Here is a 9,202-nt window from a genome sequence, read left to right as displayed (position 1 = left end):
ATTTGTGTTTAATGTTGTCTGTGATTGGTCTGTTCGCATGGAGTTTGCATTTAATGTTGTCTGTAATTGGTCAGTTTGTTTAAACAGTGTAAACACAAAATTTGACACAGCTTCATGGTTATTATTTCAGTGCAAAGTTAATACTATGAAAAGTCACTTTGGAAGAATATCACATAATGTCAGTACATTGTTTGAACATGAAAGAACACAACTATTTTAATTTTTCCTCCAAATTTGCCTCCAGCAAACTGTGAAAGATTCTCTTTCCAATCATCAGTAATAAATAAATATCAGGCGTCACCATGCAAATTTGTGTAGTGGTGGAACAAACTAAGTAAAATGTAACAATATTAAGATGTCAAAGGATTACTTCCTGACCTCAAATCTGTACTGTATGATCATCTCATTAATACTCCTTAAAATTCAAATGGAAGCTATCCTTATGATAAATGCACGGTAACTGTAACTTTTGATGGATTTTTTCTGTTTTTGTTTTCAACGTCAACTCAAGTTTCTTTGTTGTTCTACTCCAAAAGCATCTTGAATCACAATCTAGCTTGTCAACACAGCGTCTATAAATGTGAAATGCACTGTTATTGTTGACATTTGAATTCTGATAAAGACTAGAATTATTATTTTTGACAAAAAAAATACAGTACATGCAGAGTACAAGCTGAATATTTTGAATCTCAACATGCTTTGGTGAGTCAAACAAAAACAGCCGTAGTTCTTTTGGTACTAAACAAAGAAAGAAATAAAAAAAAATGTCAAAGGTTACAGCTACTAGCCCTTTAAATCCATGGGAAATTGAAATTATTTGATTTTCACAAAATCAAGGTGAATACTTTATTTTCCTGACAAGTTTAAAATTGAGTCCTCACAAGTAGCATGTCAGCAAAGTATTGTAAAACTGTAGCAGTCCAAATTGAGGCACAATCTACCTTATGAGTGTGGATAACCCTTATCCCATCCATTGCTCTGTACATCATCATAGTACAAAAGGGTCATATGTACAAACTGTTGTGTCATTTTGTAATTGTAGCAGTCGTAACATGAATGTGAAACATGGACCAATAAATGTTCAACAGTGGTCTTGGGCAAAGATTTCACTTGGTTTTGAAATCTAGCCAATGAAAGTTATTCTCAGTCAGTTTCATCAAAAAATTTCAGTTATGACCTTACACTGAAATGACTGCATGTAGCAGTGCAATGGGGTTGGGTCAAACCATGCTGATGAATGGATCAATGTCAGTTATGATCTTCTTACACTGACATGACTGCATGTAGCAGTGCAATGGGGTTGGGTCAAACCATTCTGATGAATGGGTCAATGTCAGTTAAGATCTTCTTACACTGACATGACTGCATGTAGCAGTGCAATGGGGTTGGGTCAAACCATGCTGATGAATGGGTCAATGTCAGTTATGATCTTCTTACACTGACATGACTGCATGTAGCAGTGCAATGGGGTTGGGTCAAACCATGCTGATGAATGGGTCAATGTCAGTTATGATCTTCTTACACTGACATGACTGCATGTAGCAGTGCAATGGGGTTGGGTCAAACCATGCTGATGAATGGGTCAATGTCAGTTATGATCTTCTTACACTGACATGACTGCATGTAGCAGTGCAATGGGGTTGGGTCAAACCATTCTGATGAATGGGTCAATGTCAGTTATGATCTACTTACACTGACATGACTGCATGTAGCAGTGCAATGGGGTTGGGTTAAACCATGCTGATGAATGGGTCAATGGAAATGTGATAAACCTTACCTACTAGCTAATCAGAACCACTTCAAGTTTCACTTACTCCAAGACTGGCAACCATATCATCTTTGATGCTTGGCTCTAAAAACATTTGCTTCAGTTCATGCCATGTTTGGACTATTATATATATATTATAGTCTAAACATGGCACTATGTGCCCGAGGGTAAGTGACCATTTGCCCGACATAAGGAGGGCAAATGGTCTCCTGCCCCGAGAGTACAGTTCCTTGATTGGGCTATAATATTTATATTACATGCCTCTCTGACATAAATTTTCTCTCAAAATTTTTTGGTTTATGCACAAATGACAATTATATGCCTTATTGCCATTTTATATGACAATCTGTAGAAAATAGAACAATTTCATCATCCAACAGCACATTGATATATTTAAATCACTGCTATTCATATATTTTTTGGTATAATTTTGTAAAAAAAACTATTTCGTAAGTAAAAGTTGTAATTTGATCGTTTTTAAATCTTGCAGTTGTCAAATGAAAATAGTTCCGGTTCACTTTCAGTCCAATGATGACTTTGCTGCTCGTGACGTCATCGACGAGTTACCATTGACTCTATGGAGTGTGTGACGTTCAATATACGAGGCATGTAATAATATGCCTCAGGGAGAGATATTCAGACCATCAAATATTAAAGATTCTTTTCTGATCTACTACTGGGTGGGACTCATTTTAAAACTCTTCAAATACAAAAACTGCTCACCATCATAGGTTGTTTTTCAAAATTCTAAAAAGTAATTTTTTTTCATAGAGATTAGACAGGGACAGCTGCCATTTTGAATTTCAAATATCTGTAAATGATAGGTACTTTGTTTCTCTAGAACCAAACTCTGCACAGTGACTAGTGATTTTTATCCTTGATTTGGTGACAGAATTGTTTCCTGTTTGTTGAGGAAGGTTTAAAGTCCTAACCTTTAGTAAGACACTGTTATAATATCTAAACTTACACGAGCTGTTGAGGAATAGTTGCAAATGTCCGACTTTTCCTACCATCCATTGATTGCAAAATCACCATGGTAACTAGCGGCAGCGCCATAGTTACTACGGGATACAACCAATAGGGTATTGGCGGCGTGCTGCCAAACGGCCACATCCACAGTCCTCTGCGTGTACCGTCCCTGATGTGATGTGAGAACCACGCCACGGAAAAAATCCATGGAAGGTTTCGGAGATGCGGCATTGGATGTAAATAGATTGATAACTTGAGAAAGAACGCTATCACAGGAATCAGCGTTGTTGCGTGGAAAGGGGGTCTTGATTTCAACGAGAGAGCATCCTGTAAACAGAAACATATGGAACAAAATGAGCAAATGTAAAGAAGGACAATTTTGCTCGGATACACAATGGGCTATGAGAACTAGCACTGTAATGGAAGAGTTGGAATTTTTTCGGAAAAAAAACACCTGATCAATCCACGTCGAGCGGAAAAAATGTTGTAAATTGCATGTGAAAATTTTGGCTGCAAACTGAATGCAGTGTATGACACTCTGCAAAAACTATCCATTCCTGTTATGTGGGTAAGTCCATATAAAAATATTGACTGGAAGATCCGTCGTTCGAGGGTGCTCTCTCTAAGCTACCCCCTCTCAGAGGAGGGGATTGTATTGAGTGTCCTTGAATGACTGATCTTTCATTCTAATAAGAATCCTGACTGAGCAATTCTGACATCAAGGTGGAGCTGTTACAGCTCAGTGTCATTAGCTGTATCAACTTTTTCCCCCATCTTTAAATTATGTGTATATATTAATTTCTCAGATGTTTGACATGTGCTGTCAAAGAATGATATTGATAGGCCAAGTATTTGACCCCTGGCAATAATCTTCCCCCTATTGTCATTGCTTTAGCTTATCATAACAACCGATAAGTGTACACTGTCTTGTTTCTGAACAATAAAAATGTTGACAATAGACATCAATTTCAAATAGAACAAAAATTCATTAAGGAGCTATAATGTTTGCAAATACCAGACATTCCGCTCTGTAGTACTTTCTCTAAATTTACACAAATATGCAATTAAGATGAAGCTATGTGTGACATGTGCCATGGTACCGTACACGCTGGTAATACAGTTTAAATATCTGTTGTCTTGTGCTGAGGGGTCAAACTGCAAGGTATTGCAATGCATTGTGGGTAAAAGTTTAAATAGCCACACAGCAAGAGTTTGTGACTGTGATCTGATGAATACAAACCTTTCAAAGGCAAAAAGCTCTGTTTGTTTGCAAAACTTGCTAAACATATGTATCTTTTCCAACTTTTTAGGCATTTCTGGTTTAAAATTCCTGTACAACCAAACTCTTTACTTGGACTTCTGTAATCTTGTTTTACCAGCAGGAATCTGGTATGTTGTAAATTTATATGGCCAGCAGCTTGAGACTTTTCTGACCCCCTAAGGTAGAAAATGTAACTGCCAAGTTCATATGTCACCATCAGGTAAAGTTGGTGAAAAGTAGTGAAGCACAATATGTGCCATTTGGTGCATTTTTACAAAAAAAAATGAACATTTGAGGGCCCCTGAAATCACAGATACTGCAAACATGATTTTATGGACAAAAGCTGTTGGAACAGACCAAGCCAAATGGGTGAAAATACGCATTGTTTCTGCTCAGTATTGCTTTTCACAGAGTTGGCTGGTAGGGAAGTCATACTGTCTGGCAGGTACAGGGTTAAGGTACTGAGAATGTGACTGGTCTTTGATAGAAGTATTTGTAATTGTAGTAATTAATGTATAAAGGCCAGGTATTTGTTGCGTAGAGACTGTCTCCAAAGGCATAACAGCAGACTGGAGAAGATCAAAATCAAGTTTTTTATCAGTCTGCCCAATAGCATGCTAATGAATCCTTGACCATTGTAATTTTAAGTATGTCAAAATCTACCGAGGCTTCCTTTTCAATATTTGTTATCGTTGCGCTTCTGTTTACCAGTGAAGTCAGTGGTTGCATGTCATGAAATGTTATTTTTATATTTCCATTTCAGCATGGTTTGGACCATGATCACACCGATTATTGTTGCAACTTGTGATCATCCATGCTGAGAAGGAAATCACTCAAATAATGTGTGAATATCAGACATTATACCGGAAGAAAATCATGCAAACATTAATGCTATAACTTGTACTTTGATACTCTTTCATTTTGCGGCAAAAGAGCTGTGGTGTTGTGTCCTTGAGCAAGTGTGCGTTTAGCTCTGCTGCACTTATTGGCTGCACATGCGAGCTGTTGTTTGCTCAAAAGGGAGTTGAGTGGTATTATATTAGGTCCAGTGACCAGGGGTAATAATAATTGTAAAGCGCCTTGATCACATGAACTTGTGGATATGAGCCATCACGCCATACCAAGATGCACTCAGGAAGAGCTGCTATGACCACCAACTCCCTTTCAAACCTGTACAGCATTAGGAAAACGCACACGAACACGAAACATCATATGGTTCAACCCACCGTTCAACAATAGCGTCAACACCAACACCAGGCGCAGATTTCTACATTTAATCGACAAATGTTTCCGGCACGATCATCCACTCAGGAAGATATTCAACAGGAATACACTCAAACTAAGCTACAGCTGTATGCCAAACATGCAAAGTATCATCACTTCACACAACAAATCAGTACTTGCCAAAGAAATGGAAAACAAGAATACAACCGCCACCATCGCCACCAAATGGGAGCTGCAGACATAAGAGCAAATGCCCACTGCCAGGAAAATGCCTCACCGAGGGCGTGGTTTACCAAGCAACGGTCACCAGAGAAGACAACAATACACACACAACATACATTGGCCTGACGGAGACTCCATTCAAAACAGGATATAATAACAACATGCTATCATTCCGCAACACAAAATACAGAAACAGCACTGAACTGAGCAAGCACATTTGGTCACTGAAAGATGCAAAGACAGGATACAGGATTGACTGGAAAATAATAAAGCATTGCAACCAATACTCTAATGTCACAAAAAATGCAATCTGTGCCGCTACGAGAAATTCATACTCAGCAGATATCCAGAAATGTGTTCCCTCCACAATAGAAATGAATTAGTATCGACCTGCAGACACAGCAGAAAATTTCTCTTATGCAGTCACTAATATATGCAACTTTGTGCACCAAACAAACAGGTGCCAACAAAAACAAAAGAAATTGTTCCCCGCCTAACAACATATGCAATCAGCAGCTTCAGACGATCACGGCCACCCGATGAGTGTAGGTGGCTCTGCCGCCTATATGAAACAAATTTTTAGTGGAAATGTAATTGAGATTATCCTGATCAACTCTGTTGTGTATGTGTGTATATCTATCTATCTATCTATCTATCTATCTATCTATCTATCTATCTATCTATCTATCTATATATATATATATATATATATATATATATATATATATCAGTATTTTACTAACATTACATAAATTTGTGCACATTAAAGATATATAAAATTAAATTAAGGTGTTACTGAAATAAATAATTTTATCCCATCCTTACTTTCAAATTGAATGACTTTGCAGCAATGAAGTGATCCAAGTCCACAGCACTTGACAGGACACCACACAAAATGGCTTGAAGTACATCATCAATTCTCTGCAGTCCACTCACCAATGACCAACACCACAGTCCAATCACGGCATGTATGCCATTGTCCGCGATCGCACTCAGCGCCATATTCCTTGATATCCATGGCAACTGCATGGCAGTGTCACCTGCGCAGCAGAAACACCCTAGCAAGGCAAACCCCAGGAATTGATTCCATGACAGCAAGTCAATGAGCCAATTAGCAACCATTTCACAGCTGCGATGCACCAATGAAATCAGCTGCACAGGAAGAGGTCAAAGGTCATCTCCTGAATATTAAACGCCCAAGCACTGTTGTATTGCGGCTCTTTCCTGAAATAAAGCAGATAAAACGAATGATATTTTTAATAAGTTTTTGGCCCTTATGATATGCTTTAACCCTTTCACCACCATGGTTTGTCCCAAATCCCTTGTTTTCTATGGTAAAGTTGGACCTGTATACAGGGAACTGGGGGTGAAAGGGTTAAAACATTTTGATTTAGCTGCATGCTTTTTTTTTTACGTGAAGTAGTTGCTTATTCAATGAGGTAAATTTCACAAAAAATTTACCTGCTTGACGTATAGCTATCAGTATCAAGACACTTTGACCATTTTGATAATAATAATACTTTATTGCATAACAACACACTTCGGAAAGTGCGGTAAAGCAAGAACAAAACAAAACATTGCATAAAACATTGTTGTCTATGTCTTCACCTGCATATTTACCTGTTAATGTACAGAATTGGTATCTTAAATTGTCAGTCTCATTGGAAAAATTATTTACGATAAAAATTATTAAATGTGTAATGTTGAAAGTGAAATATGGTAAGCGAGAGTCTTGAAATTTTGATGATGTCATGGTGTTGTTGCGCTGTTCCCAAGAACAAATCTAGTACCAGGGGCAGTATGGGGTACCCTGGACTGCAGGAGAGGTCCCAGGCTACCTGTTGGTAGCCCTGCATATACATACAGGCGTTGTACGGCTTCCCACCACAACGCCACGTTGGTAGCACACAGCACACAGGGCTAACCAGCTGGTAGCTTTTCATGAACTTACAGAACCATTTCACACACACACACACACCACAGACTCAACCACCTACATGCATGGTAATACAGCAGTCAGTGCAATCCTCTGGGCGATATCGATAGGGGGCAAATATCGGGGATTAGGCCGTGTTTGTCATAAAACTACGCCTGAGGGGGTGGGGCACATTGCCTCATATTGATCCCCCTAGTCACTTTCATGGACAAGTGGAGAATTTATGAATGCCCAACCCATTGGGTGGGGGTTTATTTGTCTAAGGTGGGGATTTTTCAGATTGTCTTTCCCTGGAGAGTGAGGCATTTAGCAAAATTCATGACTAATTTCCAAATCCCCCCACTTTGCCCTGGGGGTGGGGGTTTACCTTGACTACCGCATAACGGTATACGATTATTTAATCTACAGGCGCTAAGCTCATTGTAAGCCTTATACTAGCTCTGCGTACAGGTCTGTGTGTTCCCGGCGTGATACGGCCTCTCACGCCGGGAACACACAGACCTGTACGCAGGGCTAGCCTTATTATACTAGCAAGCATATGTGCTTCCCCACAGATGCATGGAATTGCCAGTATAGTATATATAGAGAGAAGAGGCCCTTCTCTCTGCGTATACTACACTAGCAATTCCATGCACCTGGGACCTTCTTATACAGCATGGCAGCACTAGGAAGCACTGGGTGAGCAAAGCGTTCGTGATGCAATCACTCGGCAATCGAGAGAGCTCTTGCCTTGAACGGGACGGGCGACGAAGCCGCATCCAGCGCCGCCGTTGTAATGCTAGGAAAGGTTCAAATGATGTACATACCAGCAATCTTTCAACCTCAGTAAACTGGGGCTACCTGTCAACGCACACTTCTCCAAAAGCAATACAATTTCTTAGCACACGACCCACAAAATGACCTTGTATCAGCTGTGTGAACGCTTCCGTGTAAACACAAATAACGTTCAAACAGCGCATGCTCAAATTATGACCTTTGACCTCAAGTTGTTGTGACCTTCAAATCCAGGGCTTTGGAATCCAATACCTGGCCGGTCATTCAATTCACGGTCCCTCCACAAGTAGACGGACCGTGTTCGATTCTAGCATTATAATTTTATCTTGCCATGAGCTTGTTTCCCAGGACAAAAATGAAGATGAATATTATGAAGTAATCGTTACATGACTCAATGTTCGATTATGAATACAAACTTGAAGATTTATCATTAGGCTAGGCCTATCATATCTCTAAAATTTGATGAGAATTTTCGGAAAACGAATGCACTTTTCTCTTCGCAACAGAAATGGGCCTACAGACAAAATAGAGAGAGTGTCTATGTCACACCAAGAACAGTAACTTTTAAAATCACTATGTATGCCTTGGAGTCACTTCTAGTAGTTCTACCCAAATCTGATTAAAATAAGGTGTAGAGTACGCTTACGGCGACGTCTGTATACTTTCGCGGTGAGAGGCGACAGCAAGAGAATACCGCGAAAGTAAAGACGTCGCCGTATTCTACATCTGATTTTAATCACATTGGTTCTACCCTTGTCTCACACAAAGAGTTTTGCGCTGTAGATAGTTACCACCGAGTAAAAGTTGCGGTTGGCGTGTTTCCCAAAGCGCAGCCGACTTTTTACGCCTTTCAAAAGTTCAGGCGAAGGTTTATCTAATTTTTCACAGCTTTTAAATTTTATCTAAGTTTTTCACGACTTCAAAAAAACTTACCATGAAATTGTCGCGAGCCAGAGCAATAATTTCCGCTCCGCTGACCTACGCAATTAACGGGTAGCGCTGAGCTGTTGCCGTAAAGAGGCGCGTAGTTTACGACGATGGAATAACT

At 39.4% G+C, this 9,202-nt stretch overlaps 1 long non-coding RNA gene across 1 annotated transcript; it reads right to left on the bottom strand.

The window, feature by feature from the left end:
- Positions 1-305: 305 nt before the first annotated feature.
- Positions 306-8,846, bottom strand: LOC139123691 (uncharacterized). Its single transcript, XR_011549760.1, has 3 exons — positions 8,187-8,846; positions 6,270-6,668; positions 306-3,064 (listed from the first exon to the last, which is right to left on the bottom strand). It is a non-coding gene; the product is annotated as an uncharacterized lncRNA (long non-coding RNA).
- Positions 8,847-9,202: the final 356 nt, after the last annotated feature.

This window comes from Ptychodera flava (genome assembly GCF_041260155.1).
Source record: "Ptychodera flava strain L36383 chromosome 23 unlocalized genomic scaffold, AS_Pfla_20210202 Scaffold_23__1_contigs__length_28996876_pilon, whole genome shotgun sequence".
NCBI lineage: Eukaryota > Metazoa > Hemichordata > Enteropneusta > Ptychoderidae > Ptychodera > Ptychodera flava.
The sequence above is the reverse complement of the archived record's forward strand: the minus strand, read 5'-3'. Positions and strand labels throughout refer to the sequence as shown.